The sequence below is a fragment of the Nothoprocta perdicaria genome, unplaced genomic scaffold, assembly GCF_003342845.1.
Source record: "Nothoprocta perdicaria isolate Ctin4 unplaced genomic scaffold, notPer1 scaffold_16, whole genome shotgun sequence".
NCBI lineage: Eukaryota > Metazoa > Chordata > Aves > Tinamiformes > Tinamidae > Nothoprocta > Nothoprocta perdicaria.
The window spans coordinates 7,597,323-7,620,362 of NW_020454760.1; the positions used below are offsets into that span (position 1 = coordinate 7,597,323).

The 23,040-nt window shown below is 40.5% G+C and overlaps 1 protein-coding gene across 1 annotated transcript in view; it reads right to left on the reverse strand.

Annotated features, from left to right (window-relative positions):
* The window catches only part of ZNF521 (zinc finger protein 521), a 208,577-nt gene that overhangs the window by 178,768 nt on the left and 6,769 nt on the right, over positions 1-23,040 (reverse strand). The gene's annotated exons all lie outside the window — the stretch shown is intronic.

Genomic DNA, 23,040 nt, shown 5'->3' on the forward strand with positions numbered 1-23,040 from the left:
AACCAGAAAGAAACTTGGCAATAGAGCGCAACCATTTTTGCACAACTACACAAATCAATCTAACATCAGTTCCTTTGATTCTCTAAATCGGGAAACAAAGATGGATATATGCGTTACTAGAACTCCATTCATTTGCTAGACAACGGACAGTAGAAAGAGGGTCTTTCTTTTATCCATCTATAATTCAAATMTGCCTTAAAATACCGGAGCCATTTGAGGGTTTCTGGTGGCAGGCATTTGAGGTGGAAACTTTTGTTGGCTGCATCCGGGGAGGGGGCCAGGCCCATTTCTTTGACGCTTTCCCAAGCCCCTTTACACGATGTACTGGGCTATCCTCTTGCATAAATTCAGGGCGATTTCGATCCCTCACAAAGTTACAGCAGGACCCACTTGTGTTGGAGAGATGCTGAAACCATAATTTCTTTAAGATGGGGGAAATACCTAAAAACTGCTCAGAGCCGCCGTGTCCACCCCACAGGAGGGGTCCCAGGGAAATGCAGCCTATAGGGTGTCTCTGACATGTAAGGGAAAACGAAGAGTGCCTATTTCCATCTTCATGCTGCACCTAGCGCCAACAACGTACACATTGTACTCTTAAGCGCTCTTCCTGCCTTTCCTAGTATTACAGATAATTTGCTAGTTTCAGAGTGTACTTATTACAGGACTGTCAGAGGAGTTTTTGTTTCAACAACACGTTAACTTTACTGCACTTATAAAAAACATTATGTGTCCCCTGTGATTCTGTGTGTTTAAGAGCAGCGAAATGTTATTGATCCCAGTGTGACAAATCAAGAGTTAGGTAATGTCTACAAAACTCAATTTTCTGCAAGACATAAAACCCTTTTTATGAAACCCTTCCTTAAGAAATTCAGGAAAAATACACACAAAAAAAATTAGAGCAGAAAGGTCAGGAACTATTTTTTTTAATTAATGTAATCTAATTCTTGTCTAATGACAGGCGTATGACCACCGAGGCCAATTTAAACTAATATTTACTCTCACTACTGTAAAATAATGTGTGCAAACTCCCGATTTTTAAGTCACTTTGATATAATTAATAATCTTATTCAGAATGTCTGAATTCAGTTTTCCTTTGGCGAGCATTCAGCATTGAGCACACTATAAGTTTCAGATTCCTGCACAGGTTACATAATGTGGAAGATTTTCCCAGATTTTAGTCCAAACTGCTTATATATGATATTAATGTACATTTATAGAATGATTTGGCTTTTAAAAAATCTCAGCGATGAAAACTTCCCATTTAATTTCTGTCTAAAGCTATAGATTTGCCCAAATTCCTTCTCAGTACACAAGCTTCTTTCTCTGAATGGCTGTATAGAAGAAGTAGTGAAGTATTCGGAGAAAGACATTAAAAAGCAAGGACAACAATCCAGTTGTCATTTGTATGAGATCCACTTGCATCCACAGCAATTCCACAGATCTGTATACATATTGGGATTTTTTCCCCAACTGTTCAGGGACAGTAGGTACTGATACTGCATTTAATTAACAAGCAAGTGTGATGCCCTCCAATGTGAACAATACTGAGCCAATCGCTAATGTTCTTAAAAAACAGATGTATTACATGCACAGTACTACTCCTGAATAGTAGCATATCCATTTTATAGCTTTTTTCCTGCAAACTTGAAGCTGCCACAAGCCTTCCCTTGCACCGTACCCCCATTTTATTCCTTTTAGGTTTTAGCTTCCACCTTATTTTTCTTTTTTTTTTTCCAGATCTGTTGGTAGTTCTTTCTATATTTCTTTTCTGTCTACTGCATTCATCATTATTCAGCTGCATTATAGCACTTAAAAAAAACATCCCAGCTTTGGAAAAAAAAAAAAAAAAAAAAGAAATCATTTGATTTTCATTGCCCTGGAGAGAATTAAATACCCCCAAGGAAAAATTCTGGTACATTCTCTGCACACATTTACATGCAGCCAGTGAAGTAAACATTTCCATAATTGCTCACTTCAGAACACGTTACCCAGTTCCTAGGTACAATAACTGTCAGGAGTCAATGAGGAATAAAGAATTTTCCTGAATCCTTGCACATAACCTGACTAGCATTAATAACTCCACAGTTGTACATAAGTTAAGAAATGGATTACTGCCAGGCAACAACCTTGCTCTGAACACTTTGGGCATAATGTGTTCTTCAAACTACCATTAACAAAATAAATAACTATTTAAAAATCCCTAAAAACTCAGTGCTACTGATAACGAAGTGTACTTGTCTCTCCACTAAAAATCATACAGTCGGAACTATACCTTCTCCTTAACCTTGGAAATTACACTAACAACATATGGCTTCCATTTACTTCAATTTTATTTGTACTGTGAGCTTCTTTGGTGAAGTTGTCTTCTATTGCTAAATGACAAAATGAATGATGAAATTCAGTTGCTATGCTAGAAAAACAAAAAACAAACACTGGTGCCTAATCCCAAAGGAAAACTGGACTTCGGTTATGAATCATCCTTACCAGCAAATCTTGGATATCTTAAATAAAAGACTTTATGTACTTATAGAAAAGAAAACAAACACAATCTAAAGGCTTTACTAGAAAGATCCTCCTTTTGCTCCTTATCGTTGGAATCCAAGGTTAGGGAGCGTGTCACAAGCCTGCAGCGGTTATTTAAACAGAAGTTCCCCACTACAAGGGACACCATTGAATAGTGCTCACATCAAATCCGCTCGGTTTTTATTGCGTGCTTGCCGAGCTCTTCATATTGCTGAGACCACAATGAAGAGCCTTGTAAACATGTAATAAAACCAAGCCCATTGGATGCTACAGTATTAGCAATTTTTCTGCAAAATGAAAGTATACCCACTTTGTCATCAGACGCCGCCTTTAAAAGCTTTCACCCTCTGTATGGTTACTTAATCCTGTTTTGATGTTTCATCTGCAATCYGCCTAATTGTACTGTGAAGAAAACTCACCTACTTACTCTTCCTAAATGTGACATTTTATTTTTGTTTCTGTTTTTTTTTTTTTAATGCCTTATCTAGACAATCAACTTGTGAAGACAATAAAACTGTAGCTCTGTGTGTTATAAAGTATTTATGATATTTTCAAGGAATTTTTTCACCCAGGCAGAAAATATCCTTTTAATAAGCCCTTTTTACTGCAAGAAGCTATTATTGGTCTCTTCTTTATTGTTGTTTTCATATTTTCAGCATAAACATAATGGAAAAAAGAAAAGGAAGAGAGGAAAGCAGTCAAAAGACAGATGCAGACAACAGGAATGTTATATAATCTGATAAAATGATGAATAAAATTAAAACTAGCTGTCAGGCAAAATGAAAAGCAATTCTTTTCATGCTATTTTCATCGTGGCTATGGAAAAACAGTCAAATTTATATATTGCCTGCTGTCTGTAGTTCATGAGTACACACAATAACCAAAAAGGTGCTTTGATTAGAAATAATGCAATGATGAGCAGAGCCTAAAATCCTGAACAATGCCCTCGGTATGACTTCTCTTCTGAAAGTCTACAGGAAATGTTAGAAATCCCTATTAAAGCAGAAGAATGGACTAATAGAAGAACTCATTGGTTACGTATTTGAGAAACGCAGAATAATTCCTACTAGAGACTCCCTTAATTAGAACAAACTCYGGCTACTGCCTGAGGGCTGCCACGGACACGGCTGCACTCCCTCTTCTTCCATGTGCGGACGCCTTGCCAGGGTCAAAGGGACTCACACACAAACACTGAAGGTAACATTTAACCCTCTAAAGATTAAGACACTGTTTACTTTCAAATTACGATGTAAACTGCAGCAAGACTCTGATTCAAATGATAACTAAAGAGGAACAATGCAACATATGCAGGAGTTAAAAACAATACGTACAGGACTAGACCCCACATCACATTTACACTCTGCAGCAATTCAATCCCATCTCCTATAAATGTCTAACAAAATGATAACATAGAATCCCTCTCTAAAAGTATGTTTACTTGATTCATCTAGCTGRAGTTCATCTGAAAGAGGAGGAAGGATGGAGCAGAATATATGATCTTCCCTTGTGCTTGGCCATCAGAGTCAAGACGGGACTTAACTCCTGTTTGCCTCTCTGTATTTCCAGTGTTAACAGAATGATTCAGGGAGTTAAACTGGGCACATGGAAAAACCAAAATGAATTTATTTCCTTTTTTTCTCTTTGATGCATTAACCTATGAGGCTTTTTTTCTGATTTTTTTCTTAGAAGCTACCGGAGATTTCCCAACRTTAACCACCAGTTGTGGGAGAGAAGTTCTCCTCTCCCTGCTGGCAGTGCTTGCTGGCAGTGTTTTGCTCATACACAAGGTCTGAATCTTTTACCTGACAAGGAACTCAGGAAAGAAATTTTGCCAGAGTGGAAAAGACCATTCCCCTCCAATGTTGCATAATTTGGGAAAGTTTTATTTTAAAAATACCTTGTTCCTGCAAGGCCATTTGGTGATAGCTTCAGTCTCTTCCCCTGTGCCCTGTGGTCCAGCATAGTTGTGGATTTCTGAGTTTGCAGCAGCTTCAACACGAGGCAAAATATCCTAAATTATGATGTGTGATGGCGTGAAAACCAGACATGAGTGGTACTATACCCCAAGACAGCTCATCACCTCGAGGAAGCAAGCCCACTCCTGCCCTCTATCCCTACTACAGTGATACAAATATCTTAAAATAGGGTATTTCAGAGTTGACAACAGTATAATAAGCACTAAAGCCAGTAACTAGTATGCGTTGTATGTTTATGGTTCACAAGGCATCACATTGTTAATGAACAGATAAAACAAGAAGAAAGGGCTGTGCTTTGTTTACATYGTTCCTCTCATAAGCAACAGATGTCCTGATAGACTAGACTGCATTGGCTTTGTTGGTTGAGAACCTCCCGCTGTCCCTGGATGAGAACCAAGCATCCATACTGATTTTGTTACAATTGTCAAACCATGAACTGTTGCTGACTCATCTGTGGTCCCATGGGCACTGAAGAAATAACGTATGGAGTCATGCCATGATTCCATATATTGTTTTCTTCCTGCAGTGACTACTGCTTGTTCACCCAAGAGCACTTTCTTGTGGAGTGCCACACAGTTCCCTGACATCACCCTTCCTGGACACTGTGCATGTGAAGAAATGGCTGGTGGCTTCACTCTTATACCGATTTCCATCAGTGACACCAAATGACTTAGGCGTGTTTTACTAAGATATAGATGAAGATGACTACTCCAGTGTAGGGCAACGAGTCATGGTTAGTACTTAGAGGAACAGAAAGTTCATGCTGACTCTTTCCAAAGGCGCCAACAACTGGAATTTTGTGTTATGTTGCTGTGGGTGCTTATGGATTTCAGTCTTTCTGGCAATTCACAAAGAGCCAAAGACCAAACAATCTCCCTGCGCAATGGCAGAGGTTCCTCCCATCCTAGGCCACATCACTGTCCCGTGATTTGTCATCCACTTCGAACTTCAGATTCCTTCCTGTCACAGCTTACACTACTGTTCTTATCTACTAGATTTACTTAATCTGGCACCTGTATATGACAGAGAACTCACTTGAGCACTTTGAGGTCCTTTCTTAAAAGGACATCCCTCTGGATAGGGCCTGAGAAACTGGCTGGTGCCTCTGTAAAATCTCCTATTGTACGAATTCTATTTCCCTTGTTCTATCACAGCTTAGATTTGTCAGCTTTGATGCTGCAGGGCCAKTTTGGTGTGGGGTCTGTTTTGACTGAAATTCACAAAATGAGAGGGAAAAAATACATGCCTACCTTGAGGTGCCATCAAGTCTTTCTCCCTTAGGGCACATTTTGCAGCCTCTTCAACCATGGAGGCTGAGGGCATCATGCCCAGATGGGCCCAGATGGCTTTGGGGGGAAGTTCTCAGTCATTCAAGATCATGCATTCATTACTGCTTATGATATCARAACTGCCCTGTTTTTATATTCTGCTGCTCAGTGAACTAACATTTCCTGCATATCTGAGAAAAATTACGTAGGAAGCCATCTCCTTTGTTTCTTCTCTTTTCAAACAGAGAAAAGGCAAGTTTGAGGAATGACACTTGCATGGCCTAAAGAAGTTGTTACTCAAACCATCCTGCAGTTTTCCAGCCTGGCACTTTAGCCTCTCACAAAAGACATGGCAGCCACCCCCACTTCCAAAGAGAAATTACCTTTCATCTTACTCCAAAATGCTTCTCCCTCATACAATACAGTGGGAAGGCTAATTTTCCTAGTCACTGCAGGTTACACCTTATTGGTCTGGATTGCATTTGCAGTGGGGAATAATGTAGTGCTCCCTTTTGATTTCTTATGGCCAGTAATCACATCATTTCTGCAGCAGGGAGCTGCACGAGTCTGCTCTATAAAGCCCTGTCTCATGAGCACTGTAGATGTCCTTGAGGGAGAGGCCTGAGAGCTGCCCAGGTAACTGTGARCGCCACCCGAGTGAGGCACAGGATACTAATAAAGATGGCAGCAGTGCCTATCCTTCCTCAGGTTATTCTCTTCTGTTTGGGTCTTCTACATTTTTAAAAAAGAAGTCAGTATGCTCCAGCTTAAAAAAAAAAAAAAAAGATAAATAAATCAATGATTCCAATTTTCTCAAGAATTTTTAGAGCCTTATCTTTAATAAGATCTCAAGCAAGGACCTGCTAGTATTCTCAAGTTCCTACCACTCAGCAACTGAGCTAGCTGTCTGTAGCCGGGTCCTTTCCATCACATTTACACTTGCAGTTTGGGTTGGCGATACTAATAGCACACCCTTGAACTGTGTCTCCATTCTTCAATGTGACGCTAAAAGTGGACTGTGCTGCTCGGGAGCATTTTGTCAGCTCATAGTGATTGAAAGATCCTCCCTGAGGCTCTTTTCTCCTTAATATCATGCAGAATTTCTGCCTTTTCTTTCTAAAGAGAATTCCGTATTTAACTTCTCTAGGGTCACTGTATACTTGTGCAGAAAAACAGGTGCAAGACAGGTCTCTCTTTCATGTTAAATTTCTGTACGCTTCAATTCTCCGTAGATGATTCACATCATTTCTGGATCAAATTACCTGGTTTTAACTACTGACAGGAGCAAATTAACAAGGAAAAATGGAATATAAAATGAAACAAATTGTAATAAGGGTGTGACACACAGAAGTACTGAGAACTACTGACACACAGAGACTGAGCTCTATTTCCCTGTTCAGAAAGGTTACCTGGTCTACCTTCAGCAGGCCAAAGGGGAACAAATTCAACAGGCTGAGCAATACATTTTGGGTTACCTTCTGCCTTTTGTGACTGACAGTCTTTGCTTCTGGATGCGTCTACCTGCCCAGTCCAGTGGACACAGGTGTGAGACCACAGAGTTCCACAGAAATTTATATCTCAAAGAGTCAGCTTCATGTTAACCAAATGTGGTACAACATCAGCAACCAAGGTAAGCCGACTTCTTCTGTCTTTGACAAGCACTTCTGTCTTTGCAAATCAAATTTGCAGTGTTGGTACCTCCACACTGTGCATTAAAGCAAATACAAAGTACATTACTGAGGATCTCACCAGCCCTGCAACAGAAGCAGCATCCTGAGAAAGGGCAATTTTTTGCTTGCAGGTTAATACATCCCTTACCCAGATAGCTAAATTATCTCCACCTAGTATCTTACCATGCCACTGYATGGAGGCACCACTCTACAGTAGGGTTCTTCACATTGAGATCTCTTCTACTCTGTCCTATGCAATAAACTTTTCTTCTTCATTGTTCTCTTTCCTTCTGATACCCAAAGMACAATGGAAACTTCTGGATAACTTCAGCATTACAGGGGGCTGACTGTCAGTTACCTGCCTGTGCACAGCTTTTCTTTTCTTAGCAGACTTGTGTATTATGAGTTTCCCTGAACAGACTCAGCTTAGGTTCTCATATTAATCTGATTATTACACTGAGCACATGGTTCTTTCCCCAACTATTTACTTATTCACTTGCTAGGGCAAACACCAATGCAGACAAAAGACTAAAAAACGATGCCACAGTAATACCTAACTACTGCTTTTCAAGGAAAGGTTAATCTTTGTGGAGTATCTTGAAGGGACTACGCTGAAATTCAGAGTTCTGTTCGCTCACCTGGGATGCTAGTTCTGCATTCAGCATGCCTTAAAAGCACAGAGACACAGTTCTGCTTACTGTATTATTTCCTAGTCACATTTATTCATGCCAATACTTAACCCTTTTAGGTACTGTAAGTTAAATKGGAGTGATGATGGGGGAAAGAAGGGACAGGGGATTATTGTTAACTTTCTCTGCAAAGCAGCATGGGTCTCAGACACCTCTCTATCCTTTCAACTATTAAGATATTTACTCAGCAATTCAAGATTTTTGTGAATCATGTTCTTCACCTTGCTTAGACTATTTTATTTCTTCCACAGAAGGCTGTTCACATGCCTGCAAAATAACATAGGTTGGAGATCCACTTGGAAGATACAATCAGTGGGTAGCAAGTTTTGCTCAGTAAACTAAAATCTGGCTATACTTTTATGCATACTTGTTTTCAAATCATTTAAACTAGTTTATAAGCATATAATTAGCGTAAGTAGTATAAGCTAGTGTAAATATGCAAAGCAGCTACAGATCCTCAAAAGATGAAGAGCAGTGAAAAGAGAAAATTCAGCGTTGAATTTCTGAATGTCAATTCTAGGTTCAGGTTGAGATAAGAGACCATTAAGTGTGTCAGGAAGGTGTCTTTTAGGTGAGGCAACAGCTGAGCATTGCTTTTCAGGATCACAATTTTGGTTGCAAGTGTCCAAATCCCACTATAAATAAATTCTTACTGTATTTATTTTTAAGTACCCTTAGATCTTCCTAACCTTACAGAGATACTGAGAAGATAAATATGTTAAAAACTGTATGGCAAAAGGATACTCTCACATTGGGAGTTAAACCCAAGCCAGACAGAGATTTAAGAGAGAGGCATTCTATATTTCTTCAGTAGTCACTGCAAAATGAAAAGTTCACAATTACAAAAAAAAAAAAAAAAAAAAAAAAAAGACCTTAATGCTTTTCTCCGGATGAAAACATTGAAGCTACTAATTATCTGCATGAAATAGAGGATTCTGACTGTAAGTAATTACTTATGAAAAGTGATGGCAATTTGTCTAACTCATCTACTATCACCTGGTCCCCCTCCACATTCAACTATGCACTCTCTGAACCCCTTTCATGTAGACTGGCTTTTCAGGATCAGTAATTTTAAATAGCTTAAAGTCTACTCATGGCTTAACAATAGAAGAAACGAGTGGACTTTAAACCTATTTTCTTCATGAGGGAGCAATGGCTTGCATAATTTTCTTGCCAGCAATCAAGCAGAATCATTTCCACGGTTTCTTTCTCAACTATATATTAAATGACCATTTCTGTCTTTTAATTAATATTGTTTTTTTCTGAGAGTRAAGACAAATAATTCTGAAAATAAGAAAAATCAGTGGGCATTTTTCTTCAGGTACATTATTTTAAAAGGACAACTGAAGATCAAATATACCATTCTAACATTTCTCTTTCTAGTAGGACAAGTTTCCAGTATATATAGCACAGAAAGGAAGAAAGAATTTTGAAAATTCCCCAAAAGGGGAAAGAGAAGAAAAATTAGAAAGAAATGGCCTTCAATAATTAGAAAACAGGCTTAAGGACTGGGTGGAATTTTAAGTAACAAAGAGGAAACAAGGAATTTTATTCTTTCCTTCTTTGCTAGTTCATCGAATAAAATGGCTGGGCACAGAAGAAGCAAGTCAAAGAACATATGAGAAGTCATTTTATGAGGTCAGTTTTAGAGGTGTACAGTTGAAATTGAAATAACTTTACTTGGCTATCCATTCTTGAATGATTAATCCGCTGCTGCATGAACTTCCACTGAACTACATAAAGCTGAGCGGGTCTATGTTAAAAATTAAAGACAAAAAGAAGAAGAGAGAAAGGGGAAAGGTGTGAGATCCTGCTTTTTGGTCACACAGACTTATTGTTTTTTAAAATCTTGTGSGACTAAAACGGGGGAGTGCTACAGCCTTTACTTACACAGTGACATAATATTATGCAYGCTATTCAAGAAACATCTCACCAAAGTAGGTTAGTTACTCACATATATAAATAAACCTTTTGGTCCTGGAGACTGTACAACTTCTTGTGAGAAAAAAAAATGAAGATTGTCCACGTTTCTTGCAGATGAAATGCTAGCAGAAAATCTTAATGGTAAGATTTTGGTAAGATAGGAAATTCTAAATTTCATTGAAATGTACAACATAATTATATTGGATTTTTTTAAAATACGATATCTTTATAGGCAAACACTATTTTACAAAAGACAAATAAAAAATTTCTATATTTGAACCATGTTCCAAAAGCTAATGTGCAATCTAATTAACTCACAATTACTCTTCTTTCAATCTACTTTAGCTGCTTATTGAGAACCAGGCAGAAAGATTCTTTTATTCAGCAAGTTAAGCAAAGTGTAAGAACCAGGATGAGGGGACTATAACAAGCAACTTAAAGCCAGTCAAAAGTTGGAAAATCCTTTCATATGAAAAGATGATTACTGTGCATSCTTTTAGTGGGCCAATTCCTCTTCCATTCAGAAAACAAAAATCAGTTTATGATAACAGAGGAAAGGTTATGAATCATTTTTATACTTAAAGTAAAATTTCTTCAGTTCCAGTGTAATCAAATGAAATTGCAACGGACAATAAATCTTTATTTTTTTAGCCAATAGGAAAACATTGGAAAATATCATTTTATTTTTCATTTGTTTTAAAAGATGTTTCTGTTTGCTTGTTTCTCTTGCTTGTTCCTCTCCATTCCTGTGCCTCGACAGCAGTCATGTAGTTCTGATAAAACTACATACCCTAAAGTAAAGAGAACAGCTGATAAACTGATAAGCTATGTAAATAACATTTGGATTGCAAACCACATTTATTACACTTGGCTAATGGAAGAATGATCTTTCTGTGCCTCGMTTCACTAAGAGCTCACAGATTACCTGAAGTTCCTTGTAGCCCTCATAGCTTCCACTGTTTAGTAAATGCATTCCACACTTCAAATACAAACTCAGAGCATCCTACATTTATATATCCTGGAATATTAGGGGAGGGAAGAAAGGAATGATGTCTGCATTTTACAGCAATTGCACCAGGGTCTATTATAACAAGTGGTTTGATTTTTAAGCTAGCTAATAAAGAGACAGAACCCCAAGCCTCAACGAGTGTGTATTAGAAAGCATACATTATGCCCTCTACCGAAAATTACGTAATTTGACAGTAAAATGTATAAGTAAGCCCATAATTACCTTAAGTGTCTGCCAGAGTCAACCCTCTGGGCTCACAAGTCAAAATATTGTGCTATAACTCCCAGAGAGCAGAGATAAGGAAAAAAAGGGAGGGCCAGGACACAACGTTGGGGTTAAACGCTGTGCCGAGCCACTTCCTGAACCCCATAATTCAGGCCTGTGTGGGACTGGCAGCCCTCGCATGATCTTCAGCTGGCTGATSAAGGCCGTCCTCCCCCTGCCTACGACGACAGTGTTCTGGCTGTCAGGGCCCTCTGAAAGGAGGGAGCGACAGCAAGCCAAGCCACTCCAAAACATGCAGCTCCCACAAGTACTACTCACCTGAACAACACAACGTCAGCTAGCTTTTGGCAACGTGCATGTGGAATAACCCGTCCAAACAGATTGGAAGAAACGGAGAACACTCAGCTTTTTGTGGACAGCTGAGATCCCGCAGCATTTTTCACGAGAGCAGGAGTTTTGCCACGTTTTTCTTGGCCTGAGTTTCCTGTCTCCCCCTACTAGGTCACGTGGGTCTTTGCTGCTGTCCTCTCCTCTCCTCTCCTGCAAAGTTGGCTGCGTTTCATGGCATTGTAGATAAAGAGTTGTATAAAAGATTTGGAGACTAGAGAATGAAAGGCATTGTGCAATAATTCTAAGCATATTAAATATAAAGTTTCCCAACATCCAAGGAGGGATACCCACAGACTATATTTATTAAGCAGTTATGTCTGATGAAGCCCCTTCCACCATCCTCACAGCATCAGATCCACTAATTGAGGTGTAATTTCAACAGACATATGAGAAAAAAAAATCTATGGGGCTTGCAGCATACAGGGATTCTCTTTGATTTAATATTCAAGCCTATGAATTTTGCAATAGGTAGAATTTAGACTGTAATTTGTATCAGGCCTCTTTCCATGCCCATAGAGGAGAACTACACAGGTAATTCTTAAGTACTTCAGGCAGTGGCCAATAACAGAAATCCAATAGAAAAGGCAATCGCCTCATAGGAAGCCAGCTCAGCACACACACACTCCCCCTCTGCAATACATTAGGTCAACTATGCCTGCATTGATAGCAGACAAACAAAATAAGCTGTAATATCCAACACTCCTTTCCCCTAGGCTATGAGGAGTAAATGTTTCTATCATTTTGGAACGTATTGCTCTGTTTTCAGTGGTATCTGCTATGATATAGTACTAGGAAAACGTTACACATTGTTTTTAAATGCTGGAACATTAAAAAAAAAAAGAATCAAAAATGATCAAGTCGAGAGTGGGATTGTTGGAATGGATAACTGGGCCAGCAATAAGACAAGCTGTAGACCTGACACTGCATCTATGGTCTTGATTCCTATAAAAAGCAATGTAAACTTAATCCAGCAGAGGCTGTAGAACGAAACGAAGTGTATTGAGTTTCAACCTGCTGTTCTTGCAGCAGTAGCCAACGCTAATAGTAGCACTAGTCTGGCGGTCCTAGAGGCAAAAAAAAGGAGCAGAAACAAACAGGAGAAAGCTGAAAAGCCAAAGAGGAGAGAGAACAGACAGGCAGCAGAGAAGCAGTGGGATACTCCAGCACCAGAGAAAATCATCTCCACTCTTCTCGGGCAAAGGGAGAAGCACAGGGAGAGCTGACCTGCTGGCTGGCAGCACAAAGGCAGGCTCCCCTCCGGAGGTGCTCGGGAAGAGAATGGAAAGTGTGAAGATGACAGGACAGAAAAGCTGAGCCTCGGTAGCAAAAATAAGCACTGAAAGAACCAAGCAGAAATCAAAGACAGTGAGAGGCGGAGAGAGCTACCAAAGAGAGGGAATCTAATTTTAAGAGGATAAACTGCACTTTTTCTGTTTCCTCAGCCTTAGCTTTCGAAAGTATCTGGCATCATGGCATAGGGAAGAAGCATTTCTACGTTAAGAATAACTGTCCTTGGGAAACTGCTATCAACGACAGTGTTAATGCCACAATCTGTCAGTTCTTTGGGAAGGACTTATTTAAAAATAAGTTCATTAGCTGCCAACTATTTGGAAACCATCAAGGCTGTTGCAAAGGCTGAGGTCTGAAAATCTCAGAGAAAATTCCTGCAAGTAATAGTACAATCCAGTGAGTGAACTCACTAGTAGAAATCCTACCCTATGTGAACATAATAATGACATTCCCATTGGTTTCAGTGAGGCAAAGATTATGGCCAACAACTGATGGATATAAATGAGAAAACGTTATCCAGTCAAGTTACATGGCCTCTTAGTAAAGGAAAGATTGTGCTATAAATATTCTAATCACAATGTTACAGAAAGAAAGRAAATACTAAAACTATTTTAAGTATTTCAAATGCAATTTAGAAGAACAATTAAAATCATACAGAAACCTGAGGTTATTGACATATTAAAATAGTAAAGGACAAAGGACGTGTTGCTTAGAAACTGAATGTACAGGAAAGATCAAACATATTCATTCTTTAGCAAAGAAAATCCAAGCATCACTTCTGGCCAGAAGTCAGATAACTGCAGTAATAAATAAATGCATACAGAAGAAAAAACTAAAATGTTAATTTCCCTGCTAAGAGCAACGGTGACGTGTTACGCACACATATGCTGAAGCCTACATTTGTCACAACAAGGTAAACCAGGAGCTGCCTCTCATTTCCCTACCCATTGCTTTTACAGCTGCTGGAAGATTTGCAAAGTGCCTGAAAAACTTGACCCTTCTCCAGCCTCCCCCGCATGAGTCACCCAACCTTCCCTCAGCCATTAGGCTGCGCTTCCTGCTGGGATGCGGCGGGAAGGCAAATGAGAGGCACCSGAGCCAGGCACACATAGGGAGGTAATAAACCAGTGACAGGTATTTTAATGAAATTTAAAATGAACTCCCATATATTATATATATCGATGAAGTGCCAATCCGTGACGTTATCTTACAGAGAGATGCATTTGGAAAGGCATTTTGAAACACTCCAATTCATTCCCGGTACCGAAGGCCTGCTTTCCTGCTTTATATACAGTCATAATAGATTTGCTCTACTTTATGTGCCTCGGAAATATTACAGAGAAAAAAAAATCAATTTACCCATATATGCATAAACTTAACAGGATTTTGATATCCTTAGACGGAGTAAATTTAAACTATATCATCACAGATAAAGTTCCAGATTTTAATATTATTATTAAATCAGGATCAAAAACTTCCTATCAAATCGAATTTTGAAAAGTATAGAGCCTGTTCACCTTTTTTTTTTTTTGAATTTGCTTCAATTCGTCATTAAACGTCTCTGTTCTATCACATCTCTCAGGCATCCTCTTTCCTAGGAAAATTTCACTTTCCTCCCACAAAGTAAATCCCAAATCAGAAGAAGTGATCATACTTAGTCAAATTTAACTACAAATTTACCTTTCCATCCACAGACTCCTGATATTTTACTTCCAAACTTGCCTACTCTTGCACTAASTCTGCTAAGAGAACTGCTGTCCCCATAAATTGCTTGGGTTTGTTTCACAGTGCACACAGGAGACAACCCCTTTAAACTTCAAGGAGTTCCCACTGCAGTGTAGAAGAAAAATTCAGAGATTATGGAATAATCATCTCCAAATCGATCAATTTCCCCCTCAAGGTAAAAAACTGAAAGAAAGAAAAAAGTTGAACAGTTCCAGCTTGGCTTCTTGAAGGGAATGTACCCCCAGGGCGCACTGTAGAATGATCCCCATCTCTTCCTCCTGATGCTTATTAAGAGGTCATAGATTTCAGTTATACTACAGCATTCCCAAATGATATTCACAGCTAAGGACTATGACCTCTTGGTACAAGAACAGGGATGCAAAATTAGGAATATTAAGAGTTCACTTTAAGAAAGAGCTTGACTCAACTATGAGCCATTGTGGAATAGTAGCTGGAATTAAAAGCAGATCTGGCATCTTGTAAAATACTGTGGAGCTTTAGCTAAAGGCATGGTAAGTTCCAGTATTTTTAGTAGGTGTTGCACCCTATGTCAGTGCTAAATTGCTATATGAACATCACAGGGAATTTCTGCAATCAGGCACTCAGTAGGATAAATATCTTTCTCAAAAGGCACAGGCAGATCTCAGAACATCCTAAGTGAATTAAGATGTATCTTTTCTTTGTCTTAACCCTGTCCCTCCTAGGAAAGTGAGAGTATGAAAGCAGAAGTGATTTTACAACAATCGCACCCCAGTTTTTATGTCAAGACCAGGCAAGGACTGGGGTCCTTTCTCCTTCAACAGTTCACTTTTCTGTAAAGAGGGGTTTTTTTTACACCCTCCAGACAATGCTYGAGATGATAAACAGAGCCCACACARACAGCATGTTAGTGAACTACCATATCACTCAGAAGCCTTTACACCATCCAGCTGATTGTATAAACATGAATTAACGTTCTTCTACAACTATATTAAGCAAAATCTTAAAGAGCTGTGGGGCATTTTGTTGCATTTGGCTCTCAAGCTATGAATTTAACTGCTGAACATATAAGTAATGATACTCTGTTGTACCTCCCATTCAGTTCATTTCTAAATGGTAATTAAAGCAAGCACCAATAATAAAAACAGCAAGTATTTTAGGAAAATAATTTTAGAAGGTGCAGGAAACTCACTATTTAGAAAGACTAATTTGTCATGGCAACCCATTTTGCCATACACTGGCAACACACAGCAAATATTCCAGGAAAATAGAAACATATACTAAACAACAGGTATTTACCCTACAGGAACTGATCCTCTGAATCACTGCAGTCGCTATGGGCTGGAGGTGTGCATATGTGCATGCACGCAGGACTTGATCGTTATTTGCTTTTTAATAGCATGTCTATTAGAATCATACACGTGAATTCCCACCGTAGCAGATAAAGGTCAGGACAGCTGTGACCCTGTATCAGTAGCAGCTTTCCAGTTCATAGTCTGGATCACTGAGGACTGTGAAAAGCAGGAAGACAAGCCTGGCCACAGGAKCCGTATTGATTATACCAGGAACTGGAAGAAGCATGGTTATCACAGGGTAACTAACAACTATTTTTCCTTCTTCACATAAGCACCGGTGTTGATGACTCCCCCTCACACACTCCCCTTCTCTCCCCTGCAGGCGACCGTCTTCCTCGGACAATAAGGATCGGGAATTTCAGCTGCGTAGATCACATAGTGATTATAGTAGAGCTCTCTCAAAACTGGGACGAGCTCTGGCAGTTAAGCCCTCCACACAATGCCTGCTAAAGGTCAGTGGATTACCTCATGTCAGCACCTGGCACATCTCAGAAATTGGACCCTCTTCTGAACCAGGCAGGAGGTGTCACTTGAGCGCTGGGGGAGGGAGGTTACTATTCAATTGGAAAGACACAGTAGCCAAACGGTGACACAGAGAGATACCCTGCACTGCCCACTTGGAAATGCTCTGCGAGGAAATGGCTTGACCTTTCCAACACCCAGCAGTGGCTATAAATAAATGGAGCAACAGTCTGTCAATGTAATAAAGCCTTGGATCTAGCTAGGGCTCATTTTCAGCACAGTGCAAGGGAGGCAAATGACCTAAGTCTGAAAGAGCTAGGGAGCTGGGCAAGTTATTCCCCTGTGGACAAGGAACCTCTCTGGAGACCACCTGGTCACTCAGAAGCACCAAAGCCAGAAGAAGGATTATATGCAACATGGCCATGGCCCTCTGAGGGCCCTGCAATATCTCAGCTGCTCACAATGCCGCATCAGATACATCTAATTCATAGTCCTATGGCCCTTTATCAAAAAAAAAGGATCCATCATACAGACATGTCTTCTGGAATAGATTGATAAAAAGCATCCATACGTCCTGCTGCTGAAGTGAGGTAAGATAAATAAATTACATAAAGCTAAGTCTATGTTGAAAAATAGATTTTGGGTGGTAGGAATGTAGTGTCATTGAACCTGCAGAATGGTGTATTGTAATCTTCCATAATCATTACTTATCCTCTGTGAAATATTATTTGCTGAGAAGCTTTGAGATGGAGTGGTGAAAAGCATGACTCAAATGCAGGATCCACTAGTCTCAAGGTGACTGGCTTGGGCAGGAGTGAACTCCTCAATGTGCACAATAGCACTTTGGCCAAGTCTGCTGCCGTTCTCCATTTGCCCAGAAAGGTGCACGTTTGCTGCAACAGGAACCCAAATAGCACTAACTGTGATGCCGGATTATTTAAATGTAGAAGACAGTTGATAGAGCGTTGTACCRAGGTCTAGGCCCTGTAACCACTACACTGGGGCTGCTTGCAGCAAAATGCTGTGTCAAAGAGAGAAACACGGTGCAATTCATGCTTGCTSCTGCACGCCAGCACTTCCTGGGCCAGCAGGGAGATGTCCCTGTCCATGGTGCTCAGCCAGGTTTTGTCATCAATGCGGGGACATAGGGTCTGATAAAGTCTCCTTCCATTACGTTGCAAGCTCAGTTTCATACAGTGCAAAGTCCTTAGTAGACACATACAGCAGACAAGCCAAAGCTGTCCTTGCRAGGATGGGCTGCAAGAATCATCCGCCTCTTTAGTGATGGAGAAGTCAGCCCACAATAAATGGAAAACAGGGAGCAAAAGTGGGAGAGAAAAAGTATCAGCAAAAGATCCACGTGAAGCTCTAGGACAAGAGCAACCAACACTTGCTTCCTCTTCCCCTTCTTAGCAGAACAAGACTTCTGCCATTCAGAATTCCTGCTCACGAGCAGGTTTATTACGGGGGCTCCCGAGGCAAGAGTATTGGTTCCATGCTACAGGCGTCAACTACCTGCATTTACAAGGGGTCACTGGCAGACAGCTCGGGAGGAGCGACAGGCGGCTTTTAAAAACCCAAGAGGTGACGAGCCGCTGGCTTTACGACTTCATTAATAGCCTCAAGGGGAGAGATTAATGGTTTCCCAGCACAAGGGGGAGGAGTTTATGTCTCCTTACCCATGTTGACTGTTCATCATGGAACTGTTCATCCACAAGTCTATGCACTCTRCTCTCACTGCTTTGAACTCCAGGACACTGAAGTTCACTGCACATCTCAAGAGTGCCAAGCAACTTACGAGAAGGTTTAAGTGTGATTTGGATATAAAAGTTGAAGGCTGTAATCATCAAAGCCTTCATCTCCCCTCTCTAGGAGCACGGAGTTTTGCTTAAAAGTTTCTGTGCAGCAGACATYCCAAATTACCACATTTTAAAGGACTTAGAGCTCCTGTAATGCCGTGGTCATTCTGTAATACGTAAGAGCATCCCACTGCACTGACAGGCTTACTCCAATAGGCAGGTTCAGAGACCCACTCTCAGAAGACTGGGTTTGCCATTGTAGCTATGAAATTATCATTGCTCTTTTAATTCAGTTTTGGAGGGAATGTTTTAGTTGCTACCCCATTCCCCCTTTCCCCACCCCTGAATCCAAGATTTGGATTAGGGGACAGAGTCCTGGACCACGTAATTCTAAAAGGATTCGAGTCCACAACTCACTAAACTGCAACATGTGTTGGCTGGGAAAGGAAACCGGAGGAGAGGGTCTGCTTTCCACTCTCTCAGTCAAACAGAATGTCATTTTGTGGAAAAGCAGTCAGACCTTTGATATCCAAAGCAAATGGAAAAGCAGAAGCCTCTGCAGTCCAGCAACTGGGAAACAGCCTGGGGAAAAAGAGTGAGTGGCCTAGGCCCAAGTCCCCAGCCTGAGCAATGCTTGTCTTTTATTCAATARCTGTTTAATGTAAAATCCATATGCRGCTCTTGGTGCAGGAATTCTCAAGAGAGTCAGGGTGACTCTCTCAAGTGAAGTAACTGTACTTGGCACACAGTGCTTGGCAGCATGCCACTGACTGCAATGAGGCTCCTTGTGGTGCATCACGGGTTTAACTTCTTAGGGTCCTTGTCCTCACAAGCACTTTCATCCAACTCAGATTTTTCTCCTGTGCTGCAGGGATGGTGGGAGACCTTTGCCATGTGTACACAGAAATAGTGGAAACTGAAAAACCAATAGCAAGATCTGCAAGATGCTTAGCCAGCTTTAGGATTCTTACTACAGGAAGAGCAACACTAGCCAAAATTTCAAAGTATGACCATGTAAAGTGCTCACAAGATAGATCACAATTTCACTGTGCAGAGCATACATCTTTTTGTGATAAAATCCCCATGGAAGTATTCATGTCTTCTCGGGAAAGAGATGGTCCTGGCTTTACCACCTCATTCAGAAAGGTGAAAGATTCCTGGGCRCTCAGAAGAGGAGCAAAGAAGCAAGAACAGGAAACCATTAGAGTAAAATCTCTATCACCTCCCGTTTGGTAATTCCATGACACGTGCTACATGTTGTCTGCAAAGCTGTTAGGAAGCACAGCCTCTTATTTCTAGACGTGCAGAAGGAGAGTGATCTGTTTTTCAGCCACACAAGAGGACGACACTCATGAAATTTAGCTTGGTCATAATGGGAAACACACAAGCATTGACTCAGCTAAAAGTTGCCAGCCTGGTGTTGGTGGAGAGCAGCATTCAGAATGACTTCACCCCATCACATCTGTTGGAATTCCATCTCAGATGGAATGYGAAAAGATTTTCTCATCAGCACTAGACAAAAGGGCTACATCTCCTCCTTAGCAGAGGATACACAGCTATAATCAGTAGCCTTTTCAGCACCAGAAACAATTTATGGAATAACACAAGTGGCTCTCAACTCTGCCTGACACACTCAATGCCGTCAAAGTTGTTGCACTAAGTTAGACCACAAAGCAGTAAAACTAAGTTTACCTAATCACCTAATGGTAAAATAAGTATCTCTTATGCAGAAAATAGCTCATGCCTTTTCTCTCAGAACACCCTTAGGACTAAATACGATTGAGCAGCCTATTTTCTGTCATCTGTAACAAACACTAGGTCTACTGACACTCAGGTGAAAGATGGCAGGCTTCTCTCCTGTACCAGCACTTCCATCACTGTTGAGTTGTGCAACCTCTCAGCCAGCTAGGATGACATGCGCACTTCACAACTGCCAAGGTGCAAGGCAGCATCACTGGATGCTCCTTTTCTAGCATTGCTCTGGCTATGACTGAGGCTTATGATTCCAAAGTGACCTGCTAGATCTTCAAGAGAATCAAGCCCGAGGCGATTGCCTCTGGATACGCAGAGCCAGCCAGAAGAAGTGAAGGCAGCTCTTACCTACACAGAGAGGACATCGTAGAATATCATCCCTGAGAGTTTGGACAATAAGGTGAAACAAACAGCATGAAGCACTACGTAGGGAGGGCAGGTTATAGGTGAAGCAGAAGATTGCAGAAAGAGATTGATCAATTTTTGTCTCACCGAGAGCATATATGGCAAAAGCACAGAAGGTGAAGCTTGTATGAAACCCATCTTTTGGGAATGGAGGGAGAGAAGGTGGTGTTGAGGGTTCCTCGGTAGTGAAGGACATCTGTTTCACAGCCATGCTAAGAGGGCCCTTTGCTTACACATGCAACTTGGAGAACGAAAATGTGCAAGGGGCTCATAAGTTATTGAATGAAAATGCCCCAGGAAGGATAGGGTGAGAAAAGCATTAACATCAGAGAGAAACACTGTTAAAACATATTTTTATTGCCTATTTCTTCTAATGATATAATTCATATAGTTCAGCATCTTACGTGCCACTGGTTACAAATAATGCAAGGATTTTGTTTTTACTTTTTCCTCCCCTTTATCCATTATCTGTATTCCACAAACATCACAGGATGTGTCAGCAATTAACATAAATAAATCATCACCTTCTCAGAGAAAGCTTCAGTGCAAGAATTTCAGATGATGGAAAAAAAAAAAAAGAAAAAAAAAAAGAAAAAAAAAAGTAAATAGATCATGAAGGGCCTGCTCTATCCTCCACTGAAGTCAATGGGAATTTTTTCATTGACTTCAATGGATACTGGATCAGACCCAAATTGACAAGATCAATAGTGCACACATTAGGATAAAAGAGCAACTATGGCCTTCTCTAGAAAAAGAACATGAGTTCAATTCAAACAATAGATTGCAGAAAGGAACCTGTTGGGGCAGACTTTTTTTCCTTCTCCTTTGAGAAAAAAAAAATTAAAAAAGAGAGAGAGCAAACAGCAATTTAAGACACTGAGAACTAAATCTCACAGAGTTTTAAGTCTCTTATTCCTCTATGCTCTGAATAGGTGGAAGGTAACTCTCACTTTGAGAGAATGGGCCCGCCATTCTCATTCACAAACCAGCTCCCCTCACCTCATACCTCTTTTTGATTGAATGGGGATTCAGTATGGTGATTTTAGTCTGTCTGCTAAGTGACAAAGCTTCAGAAGAACACAATCAGTGTTTTCAGAATTAGAAATCAGAAGGTCCACCATGAGTTAAAGGATCTATGCTGGAAAGCCTCATTCTCAGTTCTCTTATCCTAGTGCACTACCAGTTGTTAAAATAGGTACAGTCAAGACACTAAGAAACTCAACAGTCATGTTTCACTTCAGAGATTTACTAGAGAGTATCTAAGTCACTAGAGAGTGTCTTGAGTTCCTGTTTGTCCCATCCACGCAGTTCCTGATGTAACCCAGTGGAAATGTACGGGAAAGGATCCTACAACTAGGCAACACATGCAGCACATAAATTGTGGCTGCGAGTGCAGCTCCTCAGCCATCCCACAGAGCTCCAAACTCAGAAAAATCAGATAAGCTGCTGCTTGCTCAGACATCTGAAAACAGGGTTTGGAGGGCTTTAAAAATCAAATGTGAACTTCAGAGGCTAAAATAGCTGGCATTTTTTAAAATGGCAGACAAGTTTCTAAAGAGTCTACGTGGTTCTATCACAAATTTCCTTGAAACTTTCACAAATTTCCTTGAAAGAGAGGTAAATGCATTTTTAGTGATTTAAACAATTTCCTACAGGAATAGTTTTCACTCTTCCACCCTCTAACATCGCACATATGTTCCTGCCATGCACCCCAAGCGTCCTAATCCCAGGAGACTTCTTTTCCCTCTCATGTAGCATGCCAGCTCCCTGCAAGGCCTGGTGGCAGCAGTGCAGGAGCAGTGCTCCAGGCGCTTGCTGTTGCTGCCCCCATCCCTTTCTCTTCAGTTTCCCAAGGTGACCGTGCAAGCAGTGTCCAGCACATTCTGCTTGTAGCACTAAAGCAGAGCTCCTGCTTGGCAGGAGAAATCATGGGCTTGCTGAGGAATGGAGGCAAGACCTAACCAGGAAGGGAAGAGGACCACAGCAGAACAAGGTGAAAAAATATGGATGAATAAATAGGATTTGAGATAGGAAAGCAGAGATTCAGGGAATTTGGAGAAGTGGGAAGGAGGTTTTGTGGGAGAGAAAGAAAGAAGAGATAAGATAAAACCATTAACTTTTTGGAAAAGAAAGAGCAGAAGAAAGAAGGTACAAATAAAAGGACAGAGCAGCAAGAAAAGTTGTTCAAACTSAAGAGAGAATATCTGTACTGCCAGAAACCACGAGTAACATAGACAAGCACTTTTTARGAGTTTGCAGCAGTGATTAGGGAAAAGCTAAAGTACCTATATCTTAGATTAAAACATTTTAAAAGTAAGAAAAGGCAAAGCAAAATGTTAGCAAAAGCAAGCATTTCCTGCTGTGGCAGATTTTCATCTTCCTTATCTTGAAGTTGGGATTAAAACCATTTGGCAACTTCCTATTACTTCCTCAACTTTTCTTCTGCTCCTGCCCTCTTCCTCCTCCTCTGTTCACCTTCTCATAGTCCACTCTCAAGAACTCCAGTGCTACTTGACTTTTACGTCATCTTTCCAGAATTAGCCACAACTTGGATTCACTGGAACCAAAAATAACCCAGAAAGTTCTCCAAACATGAGCAC